At 47.8% G+C, this 19,484-nt stretch overlaps 1 pseudogene; it reads right to left on the bottom strand.

Annotated features, from left to right (window-relative positions):
- LOC146186891 (sperm-specific sodium:proton exchanger-like) overlaps positions 1–5,699 on the bottom strand; it is a 40,759-nt pseudogene extending 35,060 nt beyond the window's left edge.
- Positions 5,700–19,484: the final 13,785 nt, after the last annotated feature.

The raw sequence follows: 19,484 nt of genomic DNA, 5'->3' as shown, positions 1-19,484 counted from the left end.
AAATTATTTTAACTTTTATTCGAGAATGAAACATTTCCATTGCTTTGTTAAAAACTACAAAACTATTGTGAAAAGGGCGTCTCGTTACAAAATGCTTTGTTTTTTTTTTAGTTTTGCTTAATACAAAGGTTGCCCGCGTAATCTATACGAGTTCTTCGAGGAAGCGATTCAATACAGGCTTCAGCAGCAAAAAAAAATCTGAACCCTTGAATTTTTTAAGCACTTCAGTGGTCGAGAAGGAGACCTTCGTGATGCTCTCTGTGTAGATGTTCTCGTTCCTCAGGAACTGAGCAGTGGCGAGGGAACTGAGGTAGGTTCCCTTAATGCCCGCCCAAGAGAGCACCATCGCTTGGCGCACAGTGACCTGGTAGCCGAAGTGCCCGATCGCGGGATATAGAAGCACCACCGCCATACACCTGTGGTCGGAGAACAGAGAAGAGGTTCAAAAGTGACCAAGCTGAAAAACTAAAATCAATACAGCACTTCGTATAGAGCTTTGAAGCTACCGCTTTTCAATAGGCGCCCGAACGAAAAGTGGCCCAGACTTAAGAAAACACCATGCTATTTAAAAGCGAAATATTGAATATTGTCTCGTTGAGTGAAGGTCTTTGGCTGTACTGGCTTCTTTTTCTTCTGTTTCGCTTCTACTTCGCACACACGTTGCTTATTATTCAAACACTTGACCAACGTTTTTCGTACTGGCAGATATCTTCACAATTACAGAACATTGAATGACGCAGTGGCCCACAGCCTTCCAGTCTTCTGCTTACCCTTACACTCCACCTTCATCGCTGCCCATCTGACTCACCTGCTGCGACCTAACCCTTCGAAATTCCCTCGACAGCTTCGTGTCATCTGGATCCCGCTGTGGTGTCCAGCTTCGCGGACCATCATGGAGGAGTAAAAACCACATCAAACAGTACCTGACCATGCTTAAAAGAGCTTCCACTCTCTAAATTAAGTTCAGGCCTATGAGTCTAACCTCGCTTAACGCAGCATTACCAAGTATAACCGGTCTTAGCCGAACTAAGTCAAACGCAATTTAATTAATTTCAAGTGTGTTGACCTATGCAGGGTCAGACATTGCCAATTCAATACTGATACTGGGAGGATGGTTTGTGCTGCCATAAGAATAACGCGGTGGAAGGAGTCTCCGAAATGTGCGCCTAACAAGGAGAGCTTCCATCCCGCACAGAGAGGTTTTTAAACATAGTTTGGCTTGCAGCAGGCTCGTATCTAGGGAAAATGGACCCCAATATAGTAAGATGCTTTGAAGCATTAGCTACTTTCTTATACAGGTAAGCAGGTAAGGATTTCGTCGTATGTTTTGGCAGTGACACAGCACGAGCGATACGAAATTGCAAACACGTTTCAGCGGCGCCATAGCAAACAAAATGCATTTACCTTATGGCGCATTCGACGACGAAGCAGTTCCACAAGAGATTCCAGCCAAGGGTGGAAGCGTACTGGATGAGCAGGAAAGCAGTGTACGCGGCTGACAGGCAAGAAGCCAAGGTTTCCGTCACGTCGTACATCAAGTCCCAGTACCTGCGAAACGAAGGGAAATAAGAAACCCGATAGGGCGGTCAGATGCAAGGACAGTGCTTTATCGGGATAGCCCTCTGTGGTTTGTAATATTAAGATGACATATTAATAGTTCCAAGGAGCGAAAGACTGAGAAAAATACCAGGATGCGTTTGTTGTTTGAAGATAAATTACACTGGCGAATTTGATGCTTCAATGACTGTGCTTGATAAAACATTTATTTATGAACTGCAAACTGCGACAATTGCTATTTTGGTTCTGCTGCCCCTATCTCAAGCTTAGTTTAGCGGTGCGACCATGTAGCTAACCCCGCGCTCCCTTCTGTCCAATATTACTCAATCTATCGGTGCGTGGATTCTGGTAATGACAGCAAGAGAGGACAATATATTCTTGACCAACACAACATTGTGCCTTTTATCTAGTGCCCTAAAGCATGCAGAGTTTATTCTACGTGATAGTGCGTCTCCCTTTGGTAAATAGTTAAGGGCGCGTGAGCTGCATCCGCAATCATGACCCCAACATATCAGAAGATTTTGCGATGGAAGTATTTTTCAAGCGAATATTCGCGGCCAGTTTTGAGCCGAACAGAGGACAACTGAAATGCAAGTCTAAGCGGAAATAACACGGATGCTCACTCCTCCAGGGCACGGGCAAGTTCGGTACAGGCGACGGAACGGTGTAAGTTGACCGCCATGGAGTAGACAACAACGCCGGTAACACCAGAGCTGCTCATGTTCTCCAGCATGTAGTAGGTAAGGTAGGTGCCTGCTACGACTACGGTGACAGCAGAGTTTCCACCGATGACCGACATGTTGCTCAGGAGGAAGATGGTGACCGCGCCCGTGAAGAAACCCACGGCTATCGCCGAGCATGGGTTGTGCAAGGGAAACATCAGGTCGGTATCACCTCCTGAAGTCAGGAAAAACGCAAGGCACAATTTGAAGACCACGGATAGTTTTCTTGTTATATCTTCTGACACACTGCCGGGGAGATATAGCAAAATATACTTCTCTACAATGACGACGGCATAACCACAAAACAATCTGATACACCCGAATAAAATTCACTTGCTTCGACGCTTCAAAAAAGCTGCAACAAAATGAGCGTTAGAGAACAACGAATTGCACTCCATTCACAGACATTAATATTTCCCCTTTAGGAGCAGGCCATAGCACGGGCAATCGATCTTTACAAAGTTAGCGCTTGTTGAATAAAGTAATTCTATACTTTGCCCATACCTTCGTGACAGCGGTAGTAGCCGAAGATGCCCCATGTCAAGACTGCGTTGATAAGCGACTCGGATTGCACCATGGTGGTCATCACGGGGTATCGACCTGCGAGCAATAACGTCAGCTGTTGGAGGTGCAGACAACTGCAGATTACGCTCGATTCCCCAGAGAACTAACAAAATACGCAAACGTTGAGAACTGCCTCCTCTCGAACTTATACATTCATTTAATGAAGGCATGCCTTTACAGAATTACAGAACACTGTCCTTGGCGACATTCTGTTTCCATCAAATAACTAAAGTCGTTTTGAAAACCATTAAAAAATTGCCGACGATTGCGTTACTTTCTAATGCGAAATCTGAGCGCAGCTCATCAGATTTTTCAGGTTTTCGATAGATCGAAGCAAAGAATTCGAGCAACATATCTATATACAATTACAGACAACTTCTTATTTTTCGCACATATTGGTTCTTCAAGAAACACTCCACTAACAATTCTTGATCGAAACGCATATGTGGCCTGCACTACAACAGGAAAGGCGGCGGTGGCGCTGGACGGAGTAACTGTGCACGCCACGGCAGATGAAGAATTTCAGCCGGCTGCCTCGCTCATGGCTTAGAAAGAACTGGCAGAGAATAAACGATTTATGTAAGCAGGCGGTTCGCAGTGGCGAATGGCGGCGGCTACGCGTTTTGCTCGGGCGGTGCGGGCTACCTAGCGTTGCATCGAACAAAACTACGTTCAGTTGAACGCATCAAAGTTCATCGGTGTTCTAGACAGAATCCACTTTTATGCCGGCTTCTGTCCCTACGGGGCTGGGAATGGCTCGCCTGCCCCCAGTGCTTGTACCTGTCGTAGGCCGTCATTGCACTTGCGCCACTGTGGTCGCGGACGACGGCTGTTGAGAAGCTTGTCTGTCTCTTTCTCTCTCTCTTCTTTTTCTTTCTTCTTTATTTTCTCCTCTGACCGCATGAGGCAGGTGAGGTGGCTCAGCGGCAGAGCCAGTAGCAGGCCCGTGCATTTTTGTTTTCATCTTCCTACAGTCGCAACAACGACATAACGCTATATCGGGCTTTCTTGCTCCACTCGGTCAGCTCTCCGCTGCAGCACGTGCATGCGCAGTGCGGAACCTGCTTACGAGGGACTACGCCGACGGTGACGCCAAGAAACGCAGGAACGGGCGCCATAAAGCTGTGCTCTAAAATAATACATTTTCGCCAGGCACAATGCTTACTGTGAAAATTTCGCATCACTGGGAGCTTTTAGTGTTGTCACACCTCTTTTAAATGTCCAGAAATGCACCCTCTCCTCCCTAACGATTCCAGCTAGGACTAAAAACAGTCGGAGAAAATTTAACCTAACACGCTTCATGAAGAAGTTTTGCAATTTACCTAGTACTCCAGGCTCCTCCTCATAACCTCTCAGTATGTTCTTCAAAGATTGCATTTCTATCAACAGAAAACTGAGGTTACCGCTAAAGGCATCTGGAATTTGTGCGACCTATCGTCTTGGTTACTGTACAGCGGACTTTTGCTACTATATCCACCTAGTAACTGCGTATAATTTTCCTAACTTTCAATTCATTGCTTCAAGCTGTGCGCTTTGAGCTTCATTTGCTTATTTATCAGGAGAATGTTAATTCGAGGTCTTGGTGTTTTGTCTCAGCTTTTACCTGTGTACGAAAAGTCTTAGTTTATCCTCTAACTGCTGCTCTTCCTGGCCACTGATAACGTCGAAATTAGGCTTCACTGTCTATATCAAGATTCATAATCTTGTCCCATTTCAATAGGTAATGTTTTGCCTTCGGTGACTACAAGTAAGCTGCATGGCTGCTTTCCCCCCAAAACTTTGCTTCCGCCACTCCCGTACACCATTTCACGTTTCTTATTTTTCCGGAATGATTTCAAACCGTTCTGGAAACTTCCTCAGGAATGCTTAGAATACGTGTTATGCAGTGAACCTTTACAAACTTTACCTTATCTGCAATCGCTACGCAGTTTGTTTTGGTTTATAGGGTATAGCGTCCCAGAACGACTAAGACTATGAGATAGCCCGCATTGGAGGGCTCAGGATAATTTAGACTACCACGGAGCTTTATACTTACACTTGCATCGCACAGTACGTGGACGCTTTACGTTTCGCCACCATGTAAAACTCGACGCCGCGGTGAGGATCGAAACCGCATATCTTCGTTCAGGGTTCAAGCGCTTTAACCAAATTATTCTTGCTTCGTTTGTGTTCTGAGAAAACTCACGCATTGGCGTAAGGTACTTAGAAGGACCTTGAAGACGACGTGAAGTTAAGCTCTCCAATTTAAAACGAAGTTTTTGTAAAACAGAGAAGTAAAATATTTCGAAATACGCGTGTCGCCAGACGTGGGGCATTTCGCAAGTAAATGGTATGGTCGACGCCCAACATCTCGGACGGATCTCGGAGGCCATGTAAAAACACCATTCAATTCAAAACGGCGGAAACCTGGCGTCGACAGTATAAACGACATGAGTTTAAACCGAGCGGTGAAGAAAATTTTCAAGTCCTTTTTATTAGCCGCCGATGTGTTTTTTGCAAAACACTTCAGCGAATAACACAAACGCTTGTCTGTGTCTGTGTTATTTGCACTAGTCTTTTTATTTATGATGACACACCAACTAGCCATTTTTCTGCTTTGACTACCTAGGAAGTGGCCAGGGGAAATTTGAATGAGAACCACGATATGATAGAATGGTCCTCCGAGACCCTGAACTAATTCTCCCATTTAATTCGCCTACATCATCGTGCTTTAACTTTTTAAGAACTGTAGTCGTGATTGAAGAAATATGTTATACATGAGAGGGAAGAATCGGATGTTGGTGACTGCTAACCTTCTTCGAAGAGTTCATCGGTCATGGGCAGTCGCTCGACGCAGGCCATGTATAGACTGAACAGCAAGGTCTGGCGGATCGACCACGTGTCGTCGGCGACTTTGTTCGTTACGTACATGAAGGAGACGGCCAGCGTGATGCCTGCGCAAAAAATGCACACACTCGATGCTCATCATACACCCTTCGGCTTTGTCAGCGATCAACACAGCTCAGCACTGTTGTCCTTGGGCAGAAAGGTTATGTATAGTGTTATATCGGCCGAGTTAGAGATGGTGTGAAGCCATGCTGAGTAATGGAAGGGCCACACGTTTTGCAGGCGCTTTGCGTAGACAGCATGACTTCATCGCGAATAAAACGAGAGGCTTTTACGCTGTGCGCAAAGGTAAACTTCGCCATGGTTAACTTAACCTTAAACTAATGAAGCACTGAGCGGCTGCACGAAGTTTGGCAAAGTGCTGAACGCCTTTAGTAAGTAATTGCTTCACAGGAAGGGAAAGGCGCAGTATCTGTCCCACTTGCTCTGTGGACACCTGAACCGCGCCGTAAGGAAAGGGAGGAAGGTGGGAATGAAAGTGGAAACATAGAAAGGGGTGCTGTAGTGGAGGGCTACGGAGTAATTTCGACCATCTGGGGATCTTAACGTGCGCTGACATCGCACAGCACATGGACTCCACTTCGTTTCACCTCCATTGAAACGCCGCCACCGTGGTCGGGTTCGAACCCGGGAACTCCGGTACTGTAGTCGGGCGTCTTACCACTGCACCACCCGGCGGGGCTGAACGCCTTTATGTGGTTTGGTTTTATTGCCAGAGCTATACTGCTAGCACTTTTCTGCTGTCGGTTGAGGTCGTTCCTTCGCTCCGGCTACCACGTGACAGCGTGACGTCACGAACAGAGGAGAGCAGGGGCCCCAACTCGTCTCTTTGGCCGTAGTCGTTCCTTCGCTCGGCACGGCAGCTACCACGTGACGGCCTCCTCGGCCCGCCGCGTGAGGGCGCTCGCTAGGGATAATCGGGGCGCCGCAGGCGCGCTCTGCTTAGTCATGTCTGAGGAGTTGTACAAGGCGTTGCTGGAGCGATGTGTTGCGCGCGAACGCCGGCGCCGTGCCGAGGAGACAGATGATGAAAGGCAAGAGCGGTTGGCTACGCAACGCGCCTATGCCGCAGAATAGGGAGCCCGGCGGTGTTCTACAAGTTCAGTGAGCGAGCAAGTGTTCAGACCAAGAGTCACTACTTTACGGACCACCAAAGCGTGCTTATTGGAATAAACAAACAGTAGAAACCATGTTGTGTCCAGAGTAAATCCTTTAGGAGCACAAAAGGCGAAGCCATGCCAAACCACCAGCACAGCCAAGCGCAGCCAGGGAGGTGTTGCTTTCGTAATCAATATGCCTAAAGAGAGCTAAGCCACAGCTAATTTTTGAGGTAAGGAAACACGCAGCATCAGCATGTCTTTCTTCTATGTGGACACCTACACTTACAATTAACGGCATCTATTGGACGTAAATATGATATAAACGCGTTTAAGGGCCGCATCCGTTTACGGGCAGCAGCCAATTTCCCGCATGAAACGTAAAACAAAAGTGTGAGGGCTGCACTAATACATTGCACGACCCACGCGCGAATAGCCTTCAAAATGCACGCTTACTGGAGCTTCCAGATGCCGCCCACAGATGGCACCCGAAGTCGCAGGTCATCATCATTGTCGTATTTTCCCTCTGCCGCCGGTCTCCACAATAAAAATTGTCATTGCTATCGGTAGCCTTGGCCGCTAGCCGCGTATTGCCAAACCATATCCCGTAGAAGCACTCTAGCAGACGACGCACTCAGCGAGTTCAACCAACACCTCCTATACTTGGTTCAACGGCGATTGTTGCTGAAAGGTGTGTCTGAAGGCAACGTAAAGGTAACATACACTCACTGAAACCGGAGATTCTTGCAGAAAGGTGTCTGTGAACGCAACCTAAAGGTAAAATATACTAACTGAAAGCGGCGATTCTTGCTGAAAGGTGTCTGTGAACACAACCTATAGGTAACATACACTCACTGAACCAAAAGCCTCACATAATGCAACCTAAAGAGGAACACACCCCAGGAATAATGTTGATGAGTTATTTTAACATTGTAAATGGAAACAAAATATGTGAATCTAAAAAAAATATCCAGATAAAAGTGCAACACTAGATTCGAACAGGTGTTTCATTGAGGTTATTGATGAGAAGTGTTAATCCGTTGGGCTGAACAACGATGGGAACAGCGGCCTTTAAATGCAGGCTTATTGCTTTTGTCAATATTTCTACTATTTGTCGCCAGGTCATGCTCCTCAGAGGATTCACGCGCCAGAACGTCGACTGCTCGAGTGCTCTTACAAGATATGGTTTGGCAATACGCGCCCCGGCCACCTCGGCTTTTTTTTTTTGCGACTGTCATAGGCACGTGAATAGCGGTGCGTGGTGGATGTGGTCGCACGCCATAGTTGCGGTTTTTTTGTACCCTCTGCTTAATTTTTCGTCAATTACCGTTGAGCGTTGTTATGACCGTGCATCATCCGCACTTGCGCGCTCTATTGTTCGCCTGAGGGCATGGATAAGTGCTGTGGATATGTGCTGTTGGTACAATGGCGCTAAGTGAGCCTGTTTCCATGAATCCTTTTGTGTAAGCCTGTTTTGCTTTGTGGAGACCCTGCAAATGCCAAATTGGCCCTGTCAAGGGAACGTCTAGAAAAATACAAAGAAATGTCCCCCTGCGGGAAATAGCCGGAAGTGCTTTCGTTTAATTGTTCACCCTTCCCGTCGAGAAGCGCTATCGTCCAGTGAGGAATGCCTACTGTCCAAAGGAGACGACAGAGTGACACGTCCGCTGACGTACAGGACATGAAAGGAGCAAGGTGATTACGGCCATTAGAGGATTTCCCTGGAATGCAGGAAAGATTTGCAATTGCTGGAAAGGGACAATGCTGGGAGCAGTATGCGGCGCGCACGTGCACTTGGGTTTCTGAGAAGGAAATCCACTTACCGGAACCAGCATATCGAATCTTTGCTGAAGAATAGAAATGTACCTCCTCGCCGTTCCCAAGTTCTTCCCGCCAACAAGTGACCACGCCCAACGGAACAATGCCGGACCAGTCAGTGCATCAGACCATCAGTGCAGTGATGTGTTCGATTGGATGCCGATATCTGAGGGGCGTGCCCTGGAACTGGTTGGTCAGCATCTTCAGAGAGGGGCTGGACATAGGGGGTTTTAAAGACTTTGCAGAGCACGAAAAGACGCTCTGAGCCCTGGGTAAACGGCTCATCCAGAAGCTTCTCGCTATGAACTCTTATCGCTTGCCATTTTGCTGATGTACCCTTCTTTTTCATGTAAATAATCATGTAAATAAGTTTTCTCAAAGTGCCATTAAACCTGCTTGTATATATTTTACCAACTTTGAAGATTCAATCCATCATCAACCCGGAGTCTCTGCTCGCTACCAAGTGAAGGCCGGGTGAACTTAGTCCCAGCCTCACGACAACTGGTGACCAGCGTTGGGATCTGAATCTACAAGCCACAACATCTGGTGAATGGAGGTGGATCTGAAGCTACAAGCCACAACATCTTGTGATCGGAGGTGGCATCCCAAGCAACAAGCAAGAGCAGCAATCGGCCAACATCCTAGTGAAAAAACCCTATGAGTCACAATAACCTCATACAAATTCTCATACAAAACTCATACTAATCTCATACCAATCTCATATAATCTCATACAAAACTCATTCATAATATGAGAAATATATGAGAATTAATGAGATTTGTATGAGTTTAGTATGAGAAATCTGTATGATGCTATTGTGACTCATATGGTGTTTTTCACTAGGGCAAGAGAGCAGCTCGGAACATCGATCGCATGTGTGGGTGAGTGCTTGGCTTTTCTTCTGATGTGGACCAGGTTCTAGAGCAGGGTTAGATTTTAGAACTGGTAAAAAGTGTTGAAACGCCTTTAGGTTTGGTAGTTTGCACTGTTGTTTTGGAAGTAGCCGACGCTCGGAGCGATCATGGACCTACAAAAGCTGCAGAAACCGGAACTGTTGCAATTGTGTGAGGAATTGGGAATTGATACTAGTGGTTTGGCACGAAAACCCTTGATTATAAAGGCAATCACTGATCTGGGAACCGATGATGAGGAGCTCAGTGAAGCATGGAACCTCATCGGTCAAAAAAAGAAACAGCTCAGACAGCAGAAAGAGCGGGAAAAAGAGGAAAAGAGGCGTGAGCGTGAAATTGAAATTGAAAGAGAAGCAAAAAGGCTGGAGCTAGAAATTGAGCTCCGGAAATTAGAAGTAGAGTTGAGCAAGAGGTCGGGCAATTGTCCCCAGCTAGCTGTACCTCTTCTCAACAAGGAGACAGATTTCAAGATGTCAAAGTACATGCGGCCATATGTGATATCAGGGGATATCGGTCTGTATCTGGCTAACTTTGAGCGAACCTGCGAAAAACTGTCCTTCCAGCGAGACACTTGGTCTCAGAGATTATTGACGGTTCTGCCCTGCGAGGCAGCGGAGGTTGTCGCGCGGCTAAGCAAGGAGGACGCGGACAACTACGAGAAGGTCAAAGCTTGCCTGCTGAGAAAGTATAGGCTTAGCGCCGAGGCGTTCAGACAACGTTTTCGGAACGCTACTAAGTCCAGGGACGAGAGTTACCCTGAATTCCCCAAGTAGCACAAAGTGGGCTATGACGTGGGGGCCCGCGTTGGGCCCGTGAGGGCAGCCCATACGGGCCCCATGCGGGATTTGCAACACGTACCCAGAGGGGCCCCGCGTGGGCTGCCCAATTTCGCTGCGATCGGTCCCAAACTGTATCCGTGTGGGCAGCCCAAATGGGGCTGCCCGCATTCAGCCCAAATAGGGCTGCCCGCATTCAACTAAGGCAGACGAATGTGGGCAGCACACCAGAACCATTAATTTGTCCCATGTTTGTGCAGGCAGTGACATCCCATTGATCAAGGTTTTAATTTTTAAGTCGATTAATCCCTCCAATACCTGAATTGTACAGGCACGGGATTTGCGAAAGCCAGTCCGTATCGGGCTGACCCACGTGCTGCCGTCATGGATTGAATCGGGCATTTTCAGGGCTGCCGAAGTTCCAATAATCAAATGTGAAACATTAAGCACTATTTTTTTTTTCCTTGTATGCTACACTCAGTAACATGAGAGAAATTTATTCCCAACACTACAGTAATGTGGGCTTGCCCACATCACCCCAATATGTTGGTCTGAATATTTATTTCGGTGCTGCGTGCAGAATAGTAATGCCGTAAGAAACATTTGGAGGTCGTTCAGTACATACTCGTAAAGCGGAACAGTTACTGTTGCATATTTTCTGTCGATACTGCATAATTAACGTAGTTTGTAGAGTAAACATAGATAGTCTTTATTCATTGCATAGATATGCTTAGGAGAGTTATGTGAAACCTCCAGAAGAGGCAATTAGTGGCCGGTATAACATGATTTACATAAATAAAATGGTGCCTTAAAGATAGAGTGGAGACGTTTCAGAGCGGTATGCCCGCCTACGGCCAATTTGGGGCACACTGCGGCCTTTGATGGGCCGCCCCAGTTGGGCTGACCTTATTTTTACCGTATGGACTACGAATATATGTTGCATTTTCCCGCAAGTACCCCAAGAAATACCCGTGTGGGCAGCGTGGTGGTGTGCTCACTTTTCAGCCCGGCCGCAAACCATGTGGGACCTATTCGGTTTTTGCGTGGGCAGCCCCAATCGGACTAACCCGTCATCTATTTGCTTTAGGCCCACATTTGCATCGCATCTGCCCTAAATTGCCCCGCAAGAGACCGATGCGGGCAGGAGTACTTGCCGGCCCCGCTAACGGCCATGCGGAAATTATCTAGGTTTTTGGTGGGCAGCCCTATTTGGGACAGCCCAGGAATTTTCTGAATGAATTCCACATTTTCGTCTGACCTTCCCTCAAGTACCCCTCAAGGGTCCCATGTAGGCAATGTGCAGGCATACCCGTATTTAGCCCCGCCACGGCCCATGCGGGACCTATTTGGCTTTTGAGTGGGCTGCCCCAATTAGATTAGCCCAGGCTTTTCCTACACAGAGCCCAAATTTTATTTGCATCGGCCCTAAAATTTCCCGAGCGGGACCCTTGAGGGCCAGATGTGGGAATATGTAATGAGTTAGCCCTTTCCGCGCCTATATGATGCCCAGAAGTAAAAAGCAGGGGCAAGCCCAATTTGGGCTTGCCCGCTTGATCTCTAAAGGGGGCCCTCATGGGTGTTATTGTGGTTACCCAAGCCCAACTTGCCCATACGGGCCCCAGGTGGGCCACGGGCCATGTGTGCTACATGGGTCCTGTGCAATTTAAGAGTCAATTTGGGCGAGTGGCTAAAGAGCACAGATTCCTACAGTGATAGGGACGCTGTAGTCGAGCGAATTCTTTTGGAGCAGTTTTATAACTGCCTCCCAGAAAAAGAAAGAAATTGGTTACAGGACCGAGGCTACATTAGGTCGGCAACTGAAGCTGCCGAACTCATTGAGGAGTATGCTTCGCGCCGACAATTCAACCCAGCAGTGGATAGGCCCCGCAATCCCAAGTTGAGTGTGAATAACTGTCAGGAAAGGCACTTTGCTAGAGTTGGAAACGAAGAAAGGAAGGTTTCTTCAGGCAAACTCCCTAGAAAGGACGGCAGTGAGAAAAGTGGGGAAGTGACCAACGCGCAAAATGCAAAGAATAAGCTTGAGGCTAGGTAGCCGCTCACATGCTTTAGGTGTAATGAGCAGGGTCACGTTGCCGTCAACTGCCGGAAAGAAAAGATTGCTTTCTCGTATGTGCGATGAAAATATGCAGCTTTTGGAACCTTACATGCATGACCTAGTAGTCAACGGGAAGCCTTGCAAGGTACTGCGCGATTCGGCCGCAACGATGGATGTTGTCAATCCGGCGTATGTGTCGCCTTCCGACTATACAGGACAGTGTGCATGGATCCGCCAGGTAGTGGAGGAACAGAGTGTGTGCTTGCCAATCGCGAACCTGGTCATCGAGGGCCCTTTCGGCGAGTTAACAACCGAGGCTGCCGTTTTAGGAAAGCTTCCTAAGTGCTATCCGTATTTGTTTTCCAACAAATCGGACATGCTACTGCGAAAGAGGGGCATCCTTTTCGGAGACAGAGTTGTGCAAGTCTTAACACGTTCAAAGGCGCGAGAACTAGTTACACTGCTCATTCCAGAAAAATCCACAGCGGAGGAAACGGCAGTTAAAACAGTGGTCGATGCGGAAGATAGCGGGTCAGAAAACTTTGAGAGCGAGGCATCTCAGATAAGTCAACTTGAAAGTGAGCTTGATGAGACGCGGAATGAGGACGTTCTTGAGAGTAACCTCTTGCCGCCAGTGTCTAGTAATCTCACGAGACTTTTAAGTGGAACCCGAGAGGACTTAGCTATGGAGCAAGCTAATGATCCCAAGATACAGGAGATAAGGGAGCGCCACCGCGCCACTAAGACAGCAAAGAATATTTCTTTCGAGATGAGAAAGGGAGTGCTGTATCGCTTATTCAAGGATAAGCGTGGAGTAGAGCGGGACCAATTAGAAGTTCCCCAAAAGTACCGCAAAGACTTACTGCGATTTTCCCATGGCAGCTCGTGGTCATGTCACCTTGGAATAAGGAAAACAAAGCACAGACTGTTGCAAGAATACTATTGGCCTGGATGTTTTAAGGACACGGAAAATTTTGTACGGTCATGCGACACGTGCCAGCGGGTTGGAAAGGCGCAAGATAAGTGGAAAGCTCCGATGGTGTTAGTACCAATCATTACCGAGCCGTTTCACCGGTTAGTAATAGATGTAGTTGGGCCACTTCCTGTGACAGAGTCAGGGTACCGTTATATCCTCACCATGTTATGCCCAGCCACAAAGTTTCCAGAAGCTGTTCCGCTGCGCGAGGTGACGTCCGAGAGTGTAGTGGATTCGCTGCTGTCAGTGTTTGCACGAGTTGGATTACCTTCCGAGGTCCAAAGTGATCAGGGTAGCGTTTTCACAAGTGTCCTCACCACCTCATTTCTCGAGCGATGCGGCATTAAGGTAGTGCATAGCTCGATCCACCATCCGCAGAGCAACAGCGTACAAAGATGGCATTCTGTTCTCAAACGAGTCCTGAGGGGACTGTGCTATGAAAACAAGTACGAATGGGATACCTGCCTGCCTGCAGCACTTTTCGCTTTGCGGTCAGTGCCGCACGAATCCACTGGATTTAGCCCAGCCGAGTTGGTGTACGGAAAGTCACTGCGCTCACCTTTGCGAATGGTGCGCGAAGCCTGGGAGGGGCGCGGAGAAGACCCAACAGTAGTAGAATTTATTCTGAACCTCTTGAATCGCTTACATAACACTAAGGAACTCGTTGAGGCCAGCATGAAGTCAGCCCAGGCTCGTTCCAAAGTGTACTATGATAAGTCAGCCCGTCAAAGGACGTTTCGTATCGGGAACAAGGTGATGTTGCTGAGAGGTTCAAGGCAGAATAAGCTCGAAGTACAGTGGGAAGGACCTGCTGAAGTCGTTGCAAAGCTTTCTAACACTAACTACGCAGTGAAAATCCCCGGTAGGCGTAAAGAAGTGCGCATTTATCATTGCAATCTTATGAAGCCTTATGTGCAGAGGGAAGCCTTGGTAAATCTAACGTTAAACCTTCCCGAGGAGATGGGGGACAACTTGATTTGCCTCAGCGGAAAAGGAAGCAACGCTCAGGAGCTTCTCAAAAAGACGGAGCAGAAAGGAGAACTAAAGAAATCCCAGCTGTCCGATCTGGGCGAGATAATAACAGAGTTTGAGGCCTGCTTCATGGACAGGCAAGGCAGGACTGATTTGGCTGAGCACGATATTGAGCTGACTTCAGACGTGCCAGTGCGATCAAGGTGCTACCGATTCTCTCCAAGGCAAAGAGAAATTCTGGATAGGGAAGTAACTCGCATGCTGGAATTGGGAGTAATAAAACCCTCGGAAAGCGATTATGCTTCGCCTATGATCTTAGTAGAAGCTCCAGGTAAAGACCCTAGGCCTGTGGTAGACTACCGAAAGCTAAATTCTCTCACCAGGGATCAAGTGTATCCTATTCCGAATATTGAGGAGAGAGTAGAACAGGTCAGTAGAGCGGCATATGTGACTACGCTGGACCTTACTCGAGGATACTGGCAAGTACCGCTCACTGAACGCGCCAGCAGATACGCGGCTTTCGTCACTCCGACGGGCAGCTACCAGCCAACAAGGATGAGTTTTGGGCTCAAAAATGCTCCATTTTGTTTTTCTCGACTCATGGGTAGGGTTTTAAAGGGGTGTGAAACATTCGCGGTGCCTTATTTAGATGACATTGCGGTTTTTTCCGACTCATGGGCGGACCATATGGTACATCTAAGAGCTGTACTGAGCCTTTTGCGTCAAGCTGGACTAACTGTAAAGGCCGAGAAATGCTGCCTGGCAAGGGCGACCTTGGACTACTTGGGTCACAATGTAGGTCAAGGTTTCAGGAAACCCAGCGAGATTAAGATTTCTGCGGTAGCAGACTACAAGCGGCCGAGCACGAAGACGGAAATTCGAGCATTCCTGGGTCTGACTGGATACTACAATCACTACATCCCTAACTATTCAGCTTTGGGCAGCCCTCTGACCGACGCTCTCCGCAAGACAGAACCGACAAATGTAGTCTGGGACGAACAAAAGGAAGCCTCCTTCGTAAACCTGAAGGCTGTGCTGATTAGCCGTCCGGTATTGCGAGCTCCAGACTATGACCGAGAATTCGCGGTCCAGTGTGATGCAAGTGATCGAGGGCTAGGTGCTGTTCTCTGCCAGAGAGATGACGATGGTAATGAGCACCCCGTGCTCTACCTGAGCAGAAAACTGAGTTCTAGAGAGAGAGCTTATTGCGCGTTCAGAGAAAGAGTGCGCTTGCATTGTATGGGCCATTCAAAAATTGCAGTGCTATTTTGGAGGGGCCCAATTCACCGTAGAGACGGACCATTGTCCCCTGGCGTGGCTGCAAACTGCGACATCGAAGAACAGCCGCCTTCTGAGGTGGAGCTTGATTTTACAGCAGTACAATTTTGAAATAAGATACAAAAAGGGGAAGTTAAATGGGAATGCGGACGCTCTTAGCCGCTGTTTCTAAGCGGTCCGAGGTGTTCCTCGCCATGTATCCAAATTGATACTCAGGTTCTTTTTTTTTTCGTGCGCTGGTACATGTGTGACTATGTAAAGCAGCATGTTTGGTTTTCTAGGCATACGTAGGTCCTTAACGTCTTGAGTGTGGGCTTTTCTCGAACAACGATGGCAGTTTTCCTTTAACCTGGTCTCTTCAGACGGTAGCCGAGTGCTTGCTTGGACATGTGGTTGAGTTTCAGACAGCTCGAGCAGTTTGGCCTACGACAATCAAGACAACGCGACAAGCAGCATCGAGCTTCAAGCATTCATGTGCAGGCCATTAAGTCGTCTCTTCATGCAGCAGCTGCGACTGCTGCCCTCCGTGACTCTTCTGGCGGGGGAGGAGGCTGTTATGACCGTACATCATCCGCACTTGCGCGCTCTATTGTTCGCCTGAGGGCATGGATAAGTGCTGTGGATATGTGCTGTTGGTACAATGGCGCTAAGTGAGCCTGTTTCCATGAATCCTTTTGTGTAAGCCTGTTTTGCTTTGTGGAGACCCGGCAAATGCCAAATTGGCCCTGTCAAGGGAACGTCTAGAAAAATACAAAGAAATGTCCCCCTGCGGGAAATAGCCGGAAGTGCTTTCGTTCAATTGTTCACCCTTCTCGTCGAGAAGCGCTATTGTCCAGTGAGGAATGCCTACTGTCCAAAGGAGACGACAGAGTAACACGTCCGCTGACGTACAGGACAAGAAAGGAGCAAGGTGATTACGGCCATTAGAGGATTTCCCGGGAATGCAGGAAAGATTTGCAATTACTGGAAAGGGACAATGCTGGGAGCAGTATGCGGCGCGCACGTGCACTTGGGTTTCTGAGAAGGAAATCCACTTACCGGAACCAGCATATCGAATCTTTGCTGAAGAATAGAAATGTACCTCCTCGCCGTTTCCAAGCTCTTCCCGCCAACAAGTGACCACGCCCAACGAAACAATACCGGACCAGTCAGTGCATCAGACCATCAGTGCAGTGATGTGTTCTATTGGATGCCGATATCTGAGGGGCGTGCCCTGGAACTGGTTGGTCAGCATCTTCAGAGAGGGGCTGGACATAGGGGGTTTTAAGGACATTGCAGAGCACGAAAAGACGCTCTGAACCCTGGGTAAACGGCTCATCCAGAAACTTCTCGCTATGAAATCTTATCGCTTGCCATTTTGCTGATGTACCCTTCTTGTTCATGTAAATAATCATGTAAATAAGTTTTCTCAAAGTGCCGTTAAACCTGATTGTATATATTTTACCAACTTTGAAGATTCAATCCTTCATGAACCCGGAGTCTCTGCACGCTACCAAGTGAAGGCCGGGTCAACTTAGTCCCAGCGTCACGACAGCGTTGCTATTCCAGCACGAAGGGCAAAGCATATCGAGAGCTACACGGTAGGCTTTAAACTGAAAGTAGTGCAGTCTGCCCTCGAACGTGGCAAGCATGGAGCAGAAAGAAAATTTGCCATGCACGAGAAGTTGGTCCGAAGATGCCGCAAGCAGAAGGATGCGTTGAGGAACACCAGCTACAAAAGGCGTGCTTTTCGAGACAAGCCGTGCAAGTATCCCGACCAGGAAGAAGAGTTGTTCCACTATGCAATGGTAGTGCGGAACAATGGCTACGCGTTGACAACAGACATGCTGCGCGTGAAGACACAAGCTTTGGCTCGTGCGAGAAGCATACCACGGGAGGACTTTAAAGCCAGTGTTGGCTGGTTACGAAGATTTCTAAAGAGGAAGCGCATATCCCTTCGGCGAAGGACCACGCTGTGCCAGCAGCTGCTCCCCGACTACACCAGCAAGGTGTTCAGCTTTCATATGTACGTCATCGGTGTCAGCAATGAGCGCAACTATATATTTTCTCAGATAGCCAACGCCGACCTTACCCCCGTGTAGTTCGATTGCCCTGGGAACAGCGCAGTTGAAATGAAATTGAGCAAAAGAGTTTCCGTGCGGACAGCCGGCGTGGAGCGCCAACTGTGCACCGTTTTGTTGTCCGCCACCGCGGACGGGCGGAAGCGGTCCCCCTATGCTATCTTGAAAAGCGAAATGATTCCTAACGACGCTATCCCCAAAGAAGTTATAGTTCAGGCCCAAGAAAAGGGCTGGATGGACGATGAGCTTGTGCTCGACTGCATAAACAGCGTTTGGCAGAATCGCCCCAGCATCATGTTGGCGAAACGATCACACCTCATCTTGGACAGCTTCCGCGGTTAATTGACTGATAGGGTCAAAGAGCACCTGCGCAATATCCGCACCGACATGGCCGTTATATCGGGCGGCCTCATCGGCATGCTTCAACCCCTTGACGGCAGCATCAATTGGCTTTTTAATGCTGAAATCCGAAAGTAGTACTCAGAATGGATGGCAAACGGCAATCACGACGAGTAAACGACCGGGCGACTCAAGAAGGCACCGCTCACGACTCTGCTTGGCTGAATTTTGTCAGCGTGGAACTCCGTGTCTACGGACATTGTATTCCGTAGTTGCAAAGTGACCGGGATTTGAAACAGTTTAGGCGGGACTAAAGACGGAGGCTTGTGGGTTGAACGTGCACCAGAGCAAGGCACCAGCTCGGAGTCAGAAGACTCCGCCAGTGACAATTCAATGTTAAATAAGTTCACTGATCAGTCCGCTTTTACTTGGAAAAAAAATTTCGTATGTGGCATGTGTGGGACGCACCCCAAACATTTTAAAAAGGAAGGGGAGGGAGCACGCGAAAGTATATATCTAAATCGTGGTGATCATATCGTACGAGGGCCACATAGAGTACTGAAGCAAAGATTGAGACCGATACATTCTTTTTGTTGGCATGATTGGAACGCTTTCATATGGAAAAATGATGCGAATTTTAATGTGCTAACCGCGGTGTGAGAGTAGATGGCTAGAAGCGAGAAGCCTGCAGCGGACAAGCGAGGTGGTTGAATAGATATGGATGGTTAAGGCAGAACGCTTTGAATCGGGCAGTGGCCTTGCCGTTAATAGTGACATAACATTACTTCTAGCATGTAGTTTTTGACATATATAACATGTAGATTTTAGGTAGCAGTCACAAAATTCTCTTTAACTTATTTGTACCCGTATAAAATTATTTTTTCTCCTGACCTTTAAACCCCAGTTCTGTAAATATTTCCGCCCAGTTGCCGTGGGCTGTATGGCGGAAGCCTTTACAGAAAATTGCCAAGTGTTCAGCCTTTACTGCTCCCCTCAATGACGTGTGTAATAGTGTACTTGACTTGGTACGCCTCAGTCCGCAGTACACATGTCGTTAACCTCAAACTTCAATGAGCTGCCTCTAGAAATACCGTAGGTGCTTTCTTCGGTTATTTGCTGCTTAAATGGGCTGTTCGTTTCCAGAGCTGATTTTGTTCAGCATTCCTGTTTACCATAAGGAACTATTTCTTTCTTTATACACTTTCTTAACCGATAATACCTGGATTGCCCCTTTACTTCTTTCCAATGACCGCGACAAAAGCAACATTTTCAGCATTTCTAAGCTAGGCGATGGCCCTGAAGGCTTAACTCAGGGAAGAAGCTTGCACCGGGTTAAGGGAAAATTCAAAACAATGTTGTACACCCAGTTTGCCTGCTTCTGTTGCGGGTCTCCAGATTTTCTTCGGAAGGATTCTGATATCCCATAACGTGATCCACAGCTAGCAGGGAGTTTCCAGTACTTGATGAGGGCA

This window comes from Amblyomma maculatum, chromosome 6 (assembly GCF_055883805.1).
Source record: "Amblyomma maculatum isolate TAMU_Amacu chromosome 6, ASM5588380v1, whole genome shotgun sequence".
NCBI lineage: Eukaryota > Metazoa > Arthropoda > Arachnida > Ixodida > Ixodidae > Amblyomma > Amblyomma maculatum.
This window is presented reverse-complemented; position numbering and strand designations above follow the sequence as displayed.